The sequence below is a fragment of the Apium graveolens genome, chromosome 5, assembly GCF_009905375.1.
Source record: "Apium graveolens cultivar Ventura chromosome 5, ASM990537v1, whole genome shotgun sequence".
Lineage (NCBI taxonomy): Eukaryota > Viridiplantae > Streptophyta > Magnoliopsida > Apiales > Apiaceae > Apium > Apium graveolens.
This window is the reverse complement of record NC_133651.1, coordinates 269,225,989-269,240,397: the sequence shown is the minus strand read 5'-3', so window position 1 is coordinate 269,240,397 and position 14,409 is coordinate 269,225,989.

The window sequence follows — 14,409 nt, the reverse complement described above, 5'->3', positions numbered from 1 at the left end:
GAAAATAAGAGAGAGAGAGAGAGAGAGAGAGAGAGAGAGAGAGAAAGTAAAAGAGATTTAGAATAGAAAAGTAAGTAAAAGATTAGAAAATCTTTTATCTCTCTTATATATACTTTCTCCACTCAACAGTTGTATTTTTGAAGCATGGGATACACTTTACACCTGGCACCATGTGAACAGTCAGTAAACGGTTAGAAAAAGAGTTAATGGGCACGTAAAATAAGCAATAATTACCGTACACATGCAGTTTTTCAGGACATACACGTTAACCACTAACCCATAATGATTATGACTGTTTTATTTCACATAAACCAATATTCTGTAAAAATATCATCGTTCGAGTAATGACAAAAAATAAACCAAGTAAATAAATACTGCCACATCAGCATCATAACTTGATTATTATCAGGATCTAAAAGTCATCAGAATATGGCTCCTTAACTCAAAAAGTGAATATGTATTACTATAATTCTTCACACAAATACTGATATGGTTTCATCAGAACTTAATCATCAGAACTTCCATCAGAACTTGTCCTTAGAATTTATGCAATCTGGCACATAAATTGTTCATCTAAAACAACATTTATCACCACATTAATTTTCATCATTCTTATGGAGTGTAAGTGTGTGCATTAAGCTAAATATCAGACAAAGAGTAAAGTCTGATTCACTTCAATACATCTTAGAAATAAGGCATAACTAAGAACTTTGCTCAAAATCTGTCATTATTCTGAAGTCTACTTTAGAATGAGTTCATGCATGAGTCCACCTCAACTGTTTTGTGCTCATTTTATGCATCTTTTGAAATTCCATTTACAGTGACTTCTCAGTGTAAGTAAGTCACGACTGCTTATCAGAATTTATGCTGTTATCAGAGTATTTCTCCAGTAATCATAGAGTGTGAAAAGTCACCAAGAAAATTTTATTTTTCTTTTCTAATGCATATTACTTAATACCAGCAATGCACTTGGGTCTTCACTTCACATTTTTACTCTAGATCTCAAAGGAGTACCTGATATTTATTTCTTTTCTTTTTCTTTTGATAAGTGAGGCTTATCAGCACTTAATACATCCATCAGATTTACTAACATCAGAACTTAACAGATAAGAAGCATTTATTCTAGTTTTTGACTTAGTAATAAGATACACAAAGTAAACTTAACTAAGCTTAATATTAGAATTTGCTTGTGTTAAAAGATTTCCACATAAACAATTACTTTAAACATGAGATCTTTAGTATATTAAAGACTACTAGGTCATCATCTAGCACAGTTATCCTCATTGGATTGAATAGTCACAGAAACATTCATATCACTATTAGAGTTTAGAAATTCACATCAGACAACAATCAGCACTTAGGCAAATTTCAATTTAAGCACAGAATGTACAAAGATAGTAATATCTGTAAATACTGATCATAAAGTCTGATGTATCAGAACAAAAACTAAGCAGATTTAGAGAAGAACCTGAAATAATTCCAAGTTCATTTACCAATCTTGTAAAAGTAGCTTCACACAGTGGTTTTGTGAAGATATCTGCTAGTTGTTGATCTGTTGGGACAAAATGTAATTCCACTGTACCTTCATCCACATGTTCCCTTATGAAGTGGTACCTAATGCTGATGTGCTTTATCATTGAGTGTTGAACTGGATTACCTGTCATAGCAATAGCACTTTGATTATCACAGTAAATAGGGATTTTAGAAAATTCTAACCCATAATCTAGTAACTGATTCTTCATCCAAAGAATCTGTGCACTACAACTTCCTGCAGCAATGTATTCTGCTTCTACAGTTGATGTGGAAATTGACTTCTGTTTCTTGCTAAACCAAGAAACCAATCTGCCTCCAAGAAATTGGCAGCTTCCACTTGTGCTTTTCCTCTCAATTTTGAATCCTGCAAAATCTGCATTTGAGTAACCTATTAGCTTAAAGTCTGATTCTCTAGGATACCACAATCCCAGATCAGCTGTACCCTTAAGGTACTTGAAAATTCTTTTCACAGCTGTTAAGTGAGGTTCTCTTGGATCTGCTTGAAATCATGCACAAAGACAGGTAACATACATGATATCAGGTCTACTTGCAGTTAGATAGAGTAGTGAACCAATCATACCTATGTAATCAGTAATATCTACTGATTTACCAGTATCCTTATCCAACTTTGTTGCAGTGGCCATATGAGTGGATGCACTTGAACAATCTTGCATTCCAAATTTCTTCAACAAATTTCTGGTGTACTTAGATTGACAAATAAAAGTTCCTTCTTCATTTTGCTTGACTTGAAGGCCCAGAAAATAGTTAAGTTCTCCCATCATACTCATTTGATATCTTGACTACATCAGCTTGGCAAACTTCTTACAAAGTCTGTCATTTGTAGAACCAAAAATGATATCATCAACATATATTTGCACCAAAAGTAAGTCCTTTCCATGGTTGAGATAGAATAAGGTTTTGTCAATAGTCCCTCTGTTAAATCCACTTTCCAAAAGAAACTGAGCTAAAGTCTCATACCATGCTCTTGGAGCTTGCTTAAGGCCATAAAGTGCTTTATCAAGCCTGTAGACATGATTGGGAAATTTGGGATCTACAAAGCCTGGAGGTTGTTCAACATATACCTCTTCTTCCAATTCTCCATTGAGAAAAGCACTTTTCACATCCATTTGAAAGACTTTAAACTTCTTGTGAGCAGCATAAGCCAAAAGTATCCTTATGGCTTCCAATCTGGCAACTGGTGCAAATGTTTCATCATAATCAATTCCCTCATGTTGAGAGTATCCTTTTGCAACCAGCCTTGCTTTGTTCCTTGTAATTATGCCATCATTGTCAGTTTTGTTTCTGAATACCCATTTTGTACCAACAACAGACCTGTTCTTTGGTCTTGGCACTAGGGTCCAGACTTTATTTCTTTCAAATTCATGTAACTCTTCCTGCATTGCTTGCACCTAATCAACATCTTGAAGAGCTTCTTCCACTTTCTTTGGTTCAGTCTGAGAAAGAAAAGAATGATAGAGACATTCATTTGATATAGTTGTTCTAGTTCTCACACTTGTATCAGGATTTCCAATAATTAAGTCAGGTGTATGTGATTTAATCCACTTCCTTGTAGATGGAAGGTTTTCTCTAGAACTGGATGCTCCCCATTGATCCATGTTGTCTCCATCAACTTTTTCTGATGCTCCCCCTGAAATTATGCTCTCTGAGTTGGATCCTTCAGAATTTGAGTTTCCAAAAATATCAGAACATGAGTTTCCAGAATTATCAGAACTTAGCCCATCAGAACTTGACGAATCAGAATTTGAAGAGCCTGTTATAGATTCTGATACTTCTTGAAATGTGGTTGGATCTTCAGTATGCTCCCCATGCACAGGTGCATTTTCTTTAGGCGTAGTCACCACATTTTCAATAACATCAGAGTTTAATCCATCATAGTTTGCAGTATCATGATTTAGACTGTCAGGATTTACAGAATCAGAATTTAAAACTTCATTTTCGAATCTCAGCTGATCATGATCATTGAAATCTTCAAGTCCAGTAATCTTCTTATCATCAAAAGAGACATTGATAGATTCCATGAAAACCCTTGTTCTTAAATTGTAGACTCTGAAGGCTTTTGTAGAAAGTGGATATCCAACAAAAATTCCTTTATCAGCTTTTAGATCAAATTTGGATAGCTGTTCAGGATGAGTCTTAAGAACAAAATACTTGCATCCAAATACATGAAAATACTTCAGATTTGGCTTCTTTTCCTTCACCATCTCATATGGTGTTTTTCCATGCTTGTTGATAAGTGTTGCATTCTGAGTAAAACAAGCAGTCTGCACAGCTTCAGCCCAAAAGTAGGTTGGCAACTTTGCTTCATCAAGCATAGTTCGTGCAGCTTCAATAAGAGTTCTATTCTTTCTTTCAACAACTCCATTTTGTTGTGGAGTTCCAGGAGCAGAAAATTCCTGCTTTATTCCATGGTCTTTGCATAACTCTTCCATGATCAAATTCTTGAACTCAGTGCCATTATCACTTCTTATGATCTTCACAGAATCTTTGACCAATTTATCCAGTTGCTTGACATGATCAATCAAGATAGATGCAGTTTTTTTGTGTGCAAGAAATACACCCATATGTATCTGGTGAACTCATCCACTATGACCATAACATATTTCTTCTTTGCAATAGACATAAAATTAACTGGACCAAATAGATCAACATGTAGTAGGTGATAAGGCTCAAGAATTGATGATTTAGTCTTTCTCTTGAATGAAGATTTTCTTTGTTTTGCCTTCTGACATGAATCACAAAGGCCATGAAGAGCAAATACTGATTTTGGCAGTCCTCTCACAAGATCTTTCTTGACCAGTTCATTTATATTGTTAAAATTTAAATGAGAGAGTTTCTTGTGCCAATCCCAACTTTCTTCAATTGATGCTCTACTTAACAGACAAATTGCAGAACCATCAGTACTTGTTGAAAGCTTGGCTTCATAAATGTTACCATGCCTGTATCCTTTCAGAACAACTTTACCTGTAGATTTGCTTACAACTTCACATTGTTCTTCAAAGAAATCCACATGATAACCTTTGTCACAGATTTGACTCACACCTAGCATATTGTGTTTGAGTCCTGAGACCAGAGCTACTTTTTCAATGATGACATTCCCAAGATTGATATTGCCATATCCCAGAGTTTTTCCAATATTGCCATCTCCATAAGAAACATCTGGGCCAGCTTTCTCCACAAAGTCTGATAGCAGGGCTTTATTTCCAGTCATATGTCCAGAACATCCACTGTCCAGAACTAGGATGTTTTTCTGTTACCCTGCAATCACAAAGACCACAAATGATTAGTTTTAAGCACCCAGACTTGCTTGGATCCTTTGGCCTTTTTAAGTTTGTTAACATTTGCAGCGGATTTAGCATCAGAGTTTATGTTAACAGTTTTCTTATCAGAATTTGCAATATCAGACTTCACGTTAGAACTCACACTAGAAGGAATAATGCTAACTTTCTTTACAGAAGGTTTTATTTGATAATAATCATAGTACAAACTATGATATTCCTTACAAGTATAAATGGAATGCCATAAACTACCACAATTGTAATAACCCCAATTTTTGGATTATTTTTTTTGAACATGGATGAATAGTAACTTTTGCTGATGATGCTGATTAAGGAAAATTATCAGAACACGCTATATAGGAGTACTGTTATGGAAATTCTAAGATCATATTGGTACTCCATAAAGTAAATAAGTGTATGTAAAGATCGTCAGAATCCAAATTCGAACACTTTGATTTTTTCCAAAAATCCACCAGATACCGAAAGAATTGGGTATAAGGTAACATGATTAAAAGGATTTAAATTCAAGGATTATAAGAGAGGATCATAAAAGGAATATAAATTATTAAGAAGGGTTTAGGGGAACCCAAGTAATAAGATCCCGGGTATGATCTCTCAAATGATAAACGAGAATGAAAGTTAAGAGAACCGTAAAACAAATAAGCGACCAAGAGACAAGCTTGTACAAGAAGCCAAGGATTGTGACATCATCAAACCACAAGGAAGAGACATGTGGCAAATGGATGACATAGACATCATGGCATAAGCATGACAAATGGAGGGATTGTTGGTTGATTACAAGCCACACAAATTTTACCATGGTTTAAAGGTAATTAAGCAAAACAAAAGGAAACAACCAAGCAAAACAAATCAAAAACACAAAACACAAATTAGAAGTTGATTTTTGCTTTCCAAGAACAAAAGCTCTCGGCCAAAACCAGAGCAGCAACTTCAAACTACCATATCTACTTCAATCACTCAAATAGTATGTTCTATAGCTCTTTGGAAAGGTATTGAGATGGCCTACAACTTTTGTTCACAAGTCTCGTCCAAATAAGCATGGTAAGACCCTCGTTTTGACAGTTCTTTCAATCTGACTTTTGGAAACTTCAAAACCTAACTTTGTACTCTTGATTTCTTTGGAAAGATCAAGCTTGTAGGAGGCTCCCTAAGACTTCCTAGCTACTCTAATCACTCCAAGGAAGGTATAACACCTCCAAACCCTAGCTTTACTTTGAGTATTACGATGGTTTTGATGGTTATAGTAAATGAGAAGCATGATGCTTGTGTGTTTAGAGTTTGGATTGGATTTGTAGTGATTTGGATGTTGAAATCTTGTTTATAGTTAATGAAACTTAAGTATAGCTAGTAGTTCATGTGTGGGGTTGTATAAATTGGAAAATCTTGAGGTTTGGGGACTGATTAGTAAGGTTTGGATGAGGGTTGGTTGTATTGTTGGTTGTGAGTTGAATGGTGGTTGTTTGGAGTGGTTTAAAACTTGGTAATCGCGTAAACATAGTCGTCGTAATGCCCAATTTCATACAACTTCTTGTTCTTAGTGTTCGGGACAGAGAGCTAACTATTGAATCTGTGACTTTGTCATGTTTAGTTAGATTATGTCGTAAGCTTCATTTTGATATGTGGTTCGCTTGAATCCGATGTACGGTTTAGGAGAAACGACCGTTTTAAGTAACGGCGTTTCGCGAACGAACCATTACCCCTCGCCTTACTTTGAAACCTTGGTTAAGGCCCTTAAATGACTAATTGGAGTAAGAAACAATTATGTAAAGTGGACTAGGCAGTTGGTAGGGTATTCGCGAAAGCGTCGCCTTAAAATTCGTAACAGTTAATTTATTAAAAATGGTGAAGCCAAGGGTACTCGAACGACTTATGTGATTTGTTAAGCGTAGAAATGACCATAAGCAAACGTTAGGGTTCAATTGGTTAAAGTCTAGTTTCTTAAGCGACCGTGGTTTAATTTCGGCTTATGTTGTTGTTCATAGGTTACCGGACCCACTCTAAGCTTAAGTCTACCCCGGAGCACTCATGCAAGTTTTCTACCCGTTATACTGTTGTTGTGATGTATATATGTATATGCATTATCTTGTGATAAGTGCATGATTGTTATTAGCAAATCTTGCGATATATTGGAGCATGTGTTATGATATTTATATGCATGCTTGTTTCGTAATCTTGATATCCAATTGTTGATTCAATGCATATAAGTTGCATAATACCTATGCTAGAGATAAGCAGTAGTTGTGTATACCCTTAGTATAGGGGACCCAAAGGTGAACATATTGTTAAACCGGGAGTCGATGTTCCCGAGTATAATATATATATATATATATATATATAGTTTTCAAAACTATTAATCGAATAAGGTTTATTCGATAACTTTATTTTAATTAATGAATATTATTAGTTGAATATTCATTCGAGGACTTATGACTCCGTTTATTTTATTTAATGAATATTATTTAGAATATTCATTCGAGGACTTATGACTCCGCTTATTTTATTAAAAAAAAACTCTTTATTTTTTTAAAGAATAATGTTTCGATAATCAAACTTATTTTCGATTATTCAAATAAAGATCGTACTTTCGTATAAGTATATCTTTGGTTATATAAGTATATCTTTGGTTATTTATTATTCATTTCAAGTATGAGTTTTAATACTTCTACTTCAATTATTTTTATAAGGATTATCCTTATGGGAATATTATTTAAATAATAATATTCAGATATCCTGCAACATATCGGGACTGATTTATTTTATTAAATCAGCATTACTCCAAACATTCTCAAAAATGTTTTCGAGTCTTCAAAATGATTTTAAAAGTTAGAGCGGATCCCAAAACTCGTTTTCAAATTTAAGATCTTCCTTTCGAAGGGGACTTGAATACTCGCTCAAAAATCTAAGGGATCTGGCTCTGTGGTGTATTTTATATTCACAATGTGGTTGCTGTTTTGAGAAAACAATTTGATTACTTGCCCAATGTTCGGGAAGTAAGTCCATCTAATTGAGTCGGCATAAGCGACAGGCTGGGGTACGGTCTATGAAGGTGTAAGAGGCTGGGTGACAGTCCATCCACGCATGAGTGGCCGGGTAACGGTCTAGCGCGATGTAATAACCCCAAAATTTTGAACTTTTTGTAACCCTTATGAATAGTGTTTTTGCTGATATTGCTAAATAAGAAAACTTTTCATGCCACACTATGTAGGGGTTCTTTTATGGATATTCTGAGATTTTATTGGTACTCTATATGATATATAAGTGTATGTAAAGATCGTCAGAATCCAAATTCGAACACTTTGATTTTTCCCGAAAATCCACCAAATACCGAAAGAATTGAGTATAAGGTAACAGGATAAAAATGATTTAAATTAAAGGATTATAAGAGAGGATCATAAAAAGGAATTTAATGTATTGAGAAAGGTTAAGAGAACCCAAGTAATAAGATCCCGATTATGATCCCTCAAACGATAAACGAAAACGAAAGTTAAGCGAACCGTATAACAGATCAGCGGTCATTAGCCAAGTAATTAGAAGCTAATCAAAGAGGTTAGTGAGGATGATGTCATCAAACCAATAAGAAGAGGACAAGTGTGGGAGGATGACATAACAAGGTGACATAAGCATGACCAAAGCAAAGTGTGTTGTTGGTTGATTAAGAACCACACAAAAGTTACCATGGTTAAAAGTAATAAATCAAAACAAAAGCCAAAAACAACCAACCAACAATTCATTTCACCAAAACACAAGTTGACTTCCCCTTTTTGCAAGTAAAGCTCTCGGCCTTTTGCATTATTTCAAGAAGGAAAATTCAAAATCTAAGATCCAAGCCTTGTTAATTAGTGAGGTCATTATCTAATACTCCTTATGCATAGATATAGCTATCCTATAAGTTTGAGCTTCAAATTCATTCACAATCTCTTCCTAAAAATCATGGAAGAAGAGGGTGAATAGTGTTTTTCAAGAACTTAAATTTTTTGTTCTTGAGTTTTGTTTAGATTAAGCTTGGATAAGGACTTTTAAGGGTGATTCCAAGCTAATTACTTGATTCTCCACTCTCCAAGGAAGGTATAACCCCTCTAAACCCTAAATTTACTTTGAGTATTAGGTTTAGTTTTGTTGTTATAGTTCATGAGAGGCTTGCTTGTTGTGTATGTAGAGATTAGTTGGTTTTGTGATGTTTTTGGAGTTGTAATTCTTGGATTATTGATTAATGAACTTAAGTATAGTTTTAATTCATGTTTGAGAATAACATAAATTGGAGAATTTGAGGTGTTGGGGCTGTTGTAGTGAGTTATTGGTGAAGTTTGGTTGTATGGTTGAATTGTGGTTGAATTGGAGTAGAATAGAAATTGGTAATCGCGTAAACATAGCCGTCGTAATGTCCGAATTACTTTAGACTGTTTTGTTCTTAAACATCAGAACCCGAGAACTCACTGTTAGGTTTTGACCATTGCCATGATTAGATAGTTCATGTTACGAGCTTCGTTTTGATATGTGGCTCGTTTGAATCCGATGTACGGTTTAGGAGAAACGACCATTTTAAGTAACGGCATTTCGCAAACGAACCATTACCCCTCGCCTTACTTTGAAACATAGGTTAAAGACCTTAAAGGACTAATTGGAGTATGAATCATTTATGTAAAGTGTATTACGCAGTTGGTAAGGCACTCGCGAAAGAATCGCCTTAAAACCCTTAATAGTTAATTTATTAAAAATGGTGGAGCCGAGGGTACTCGAGCGACTTAAGTGAACCGTTAAGCGCAAAAGCGAGTGTTAGAGTCTAATTGGTTAAAGTATAGATTCATAAGCGACTTTGGTTTAATTCCAACTTATATGTTGTTTATAGGTTACCAGACTCGTCCCAAGCCATTTGTCACCCCCAGTTGCTCAGGCAAGTTTTCTACCCGTTATACTGTTGTTGTGATGTATATATGTATATGCATTATCTTGTGATAGATGCATGTTGGTTAATTAGCAAATTTGGCGATATATTGAAGCATGCTGATATGGTATATATATGCATGTCTATTTCGTAATCTTGATATATATCTGTTGAATCAAATGCTTACTAGTTGCATAATACATATGCTAGAGATAAACAGTAGTTGCGTATACCCTGAGTATAGGGGACCCAAAGGTGAACATTTTCTAAAATCGGGAGTCAATGTTCCCGAGTATAATATATATATATATATATATATATAGAGTTTTCAAAACTATTAATCGAATAAGGTTTATTCGATAACTTTATATTATTTAATGAATATTAATTGAATATTCATTTGAGGACTTAAGACTCTGTTTATTTTATTTAATGAATATTATCTTGAATATTCATTCGAGGACTTATGACTCAATTTATATTATTTAATGAATATTAATTGAATATTCATTTGAGGACTTAAGACTCCGTTTATTTTATTTAATGAATATTATCTTAAATATTCATTCGAGGACTTATGACTCAGTTTATATTATTTAATGAATATTAATTGAATATTCATTTGAGGACTTAAGACTCCGTTTATTTTATTTAATGAATATTATCTTGAATATTCATTCGAGGACTTATGACTCAGTTTATATTATTTAATGAATATTAATTGAATATTCATTTGAGGACTCATGACTCCGATTATTTACTAATTAATATTCTTTATGTTATTAAAGAATAATGTGTCGATAATCAAACTCACTTTGATTATTCAAATAAAGATATTACTTTCGTATAAATATATCTTTGGTTTAATATTCATTTCAAGTATAAGTTTTACAACTTCTACTTCAATTATTTTTATAAAGATTATTCTTTATGGGAATATTATTCAAATAATAATATTCAGATATTTTTTAATATATCGGGACTGATTTATTTCATTAAATCAGCATTACTCCAAACACTCTTTAAAGTATTTTCGAGTCTTCAAAATGATTTTTAAAAGTTAGAGCGGATCCCAAAACTCATTTTTATATTTAAGATCTTCCTTTTAAATGGGATTTAAATATTCGCTCAAAACCTGAGGGATCCGGCCCTGTGGTGTATTTTATATTCGCAACGAGGTTGCTGCTTTGGTAAATGAATTGATTACTTACCCAACGTTCGGGAAGTAAGTCCATCTATTGAGTCGGCATAAGCAACATGGACTCAGTGGCGTCCATGAAAGTGTAAGTGGCTCAGTGGGAGTCCATCAAAAGCGTAAGTGGCTGAGTGGCAGTCCAGCATAAGGTCCTATTGCGACCAGGGTGATGACCAGTGGGGAATTCGTCTATCTACTAGTAGAAAAGGTTACTTATTGGTATTTTTGCCTGATCAGCAAGATATCGGGTTTATGCCAACATTCTTTTCCTTTCCAAAATTCATTGGATGTTACAAACTCTGTTCATACTTTACATAACAGAGGTTTCCAGGAAATGTATAAAAGATATATATGTGGATATATATATCGGGACTGAATAAAGTATCTCGTAACTTCATTTCATTTAACAATATATCAAAGATTGAATCTATTCAAGTCATAACTTATGGTCTCATCTATGGATGACCTTTTGAAACCTATAATACTTTGAACAGTGGTAGTTCAAGTAGCTTTATAAAATGTTATAAGTATAGAGAAGTATTTTGTAACTTCATCCCTTATTTTTGCTTATATCCAGTAAGTAATTTATCTTACACTTGATAAAGGTTTCCAGTAAGTTATCCATTTAGATACTTGCATTATTGTTTACACTATATATTATCTTGCGAGCTGTAATGCTCACTCTTGCTTCATTTCTTCATCACACACCAATAGTTATGAAAGATGGCCAGACTCAAGCAGACCCAGTGCAAGCGCGTGGGAAGCGTCCCACGTCTTCCCGTTGATGTTGTAGCTGCTATAGCTGTAGAGGTAGATCTATTGGTAGATCAGGCATTCTACTTTTGGGAACCAAATATTGTATAATTATAACTTGTGGCAGATAATGGCAATTAACTGTAAACTTATCAAGTAATCATTTTGGGTTGTAATAAATTTTAAATTGTGGATTCAAGGACTTGTACTTATTTCAATTTCATCTCTGAGACTATAATGGGTTGTGGTGTGTGTTAGTGTGGGGTCACATCATGAGGTTATTTATTATTAATTAAGTTAAGTGATATTGTAGAAAGAAAGACCGTGACGACCCGGATCCCCGACCCCAGATCTGGGGGTGTTACACGCGAGGTCCTAATGCGGCCAGGGTGATGACCGGAGAGGAATTCATCCATCTACAGTAGAAAAGGTTACTTATTGGTATATTTGCCTGATCAACAAGATATCGGGTTTATGCCAAAATTCTTTTCTTTCCAAATTCATTGGATATTGCAACTCTGTTCATACTTTACATGACAGAGGTTTTCAGGAAATGTATGAGATATATATATATATATATCGGGACTTAATGAAGTATCTCGTAACTTCATTTCATTCAATAATATTTCAAAGATTGAATCTATTCAAGTCTTATCTTGTAGTCTCATCTGTGTGATGAACTTTTGAAACTAATTATAACTTGAACGGTGGTAGTTCAAGTAGTATTCGGAAAAGATATAAGTATATTGGAGTATCTTGTAACTTCTCTTTTCAACTTATATCTAGTAAATGATTATCTTATGCATGACAAAGATTTTCAGAAAAACGTTGAGACAAGGTTAGATATATGATATCACCTTGCAACGATATTTTATACAGTTATAAACTGGAACTCTGTGTATATTATACATGTCAGAGGATTTCAAAGATTGTGAAAAGTATATATGTATATATATACTGAATATTTTGCGACTTCGTCGCATTAAAATAACAAACTTGGTTCATTTCTTCTTGACTAAGACTTTCATGAGTACTATGAGAATGCTCATATATTGTTAATTATAATACATATTATTTCGGTGGGCTTGTTGCTCACCCTTGCTTTCTTCTTTCATCACACAACAACAGATAGAAATGATGAACAGGACCAAGCTTCCAATTCGCAAGCGGTTAGGAAACGTTCTGCAGTTTTCTGGAAGTGTTGATGCCGCCGTAGCTGAGGTAGGAGCTACCAATAGGCTAGGTTTTCAACTTTTGTTGTACCAGACTTATGTATATTTATGAATTGTAATAATGGCAAAGAATATGTAAATTTATTCAGAAACCCTTTTTTGAGGTGTAATGACTTATAATTGTGGAATAAAATGACTTGTGTTATTTTTGGTATTCATCTCTGAGAATATAACTTGTGGTGTGTGTGTGTATATTGTGGGGTCACGATACGCAGTGGTTGGTTGTTTATTAAGATTAAGAGTTGTTAAGGGAATTGGAACTCGTGACAACCCGGATCCCCGACCCCGGATTTGGGGGTGTTACAACAATGAAAACAAGGATTTTGTGGCTTATATCTAACAAACTGACTCTTAACTCCTGACTTAGAGGGTAAGGAGTTTATATTCTTATTCTTCCTGCAAAAAGAAGCCAGATGGTTAGAATTTCCACAGTTATGACATGTTTTTCTAGGAGCATTAGGAACGGGCTTATAATTGTTACTTTTGTTCACACCTTCATTTCCATTCCTATTTTTCCTAGGTGGCTTTACCTTGTTTACATTCTTAACATCTTTCAGCTTATGCTTAAGCTGCTTCTTAGTTATTAAGCCTATATTAACTTCAGTTGGCTTATCCTGTTTAGGTTTATCAAAAGTTACTTTCTCCTTAACTTCTGATTTCTCAATTTCAGACTTCGCAGTTACAAACTTAACAGGATTTACCTTTGGTTTTTGTTTAATAACTATAGGCTCAGTTTCTACAGTTCCCTTACTGTTCTTATCATCTCCATAACCTAAGCCCTCTTTTCTAGTTTCCACTACTAAGAATATCCTGAGTTGCTTTACCAGAGTTAGTCCAAGTCCTGATAATTTCTCTTTCCTTTTCTAACTCAGTTTTTAGAGATTCATTCATTTATAGCACTTCATCCCTAACATGAAAGGCATCATCTCTATCTTTCTGAGTTTGATGGAACATGACTAACTCTTTTTCTAAATAATTATTCCTCTTTTTATAAGCAAGATTTTCAGAAGTTAGTCTTTCACATGTTAAAGTTTGATCTTTATAACTAATAAACATGGTTTTAAGATATCTTCTCAACTCAGTAATATCATCAGTATGAAAGACATAAGTAGTTTGAGGTACCTTTAAGACAACAGTATCAGAACTGCTATCAGCATTTGCCATCAAGGCATAGTTTTCCTCATCCTCAGAATCTGAAGCATCTAACCAACTTTTCTTCTTTGTGACAAGAGTCTTGCCTTTGTCACTTTTCCCTTTTTTGCAATCAGGAGATATGTGGCCTTTCTCGCCACAGTTGTAGCATTTAACATTTGAGTAGTCTCCTTTGTCAGACTTTCCTCCTTTGCCTTCAGATTTTCTGAAACCTTTCTTATCAGAACTTGCACCTTTCCTGGAAAACTTCTTTCCTCTCCTGAATTTCCTGTATGCAATATTTGTGATTCCTTTCACCATAAGAGCACACAGCTTCATCATCTCCTCATCAGGGTCCATCTCAGG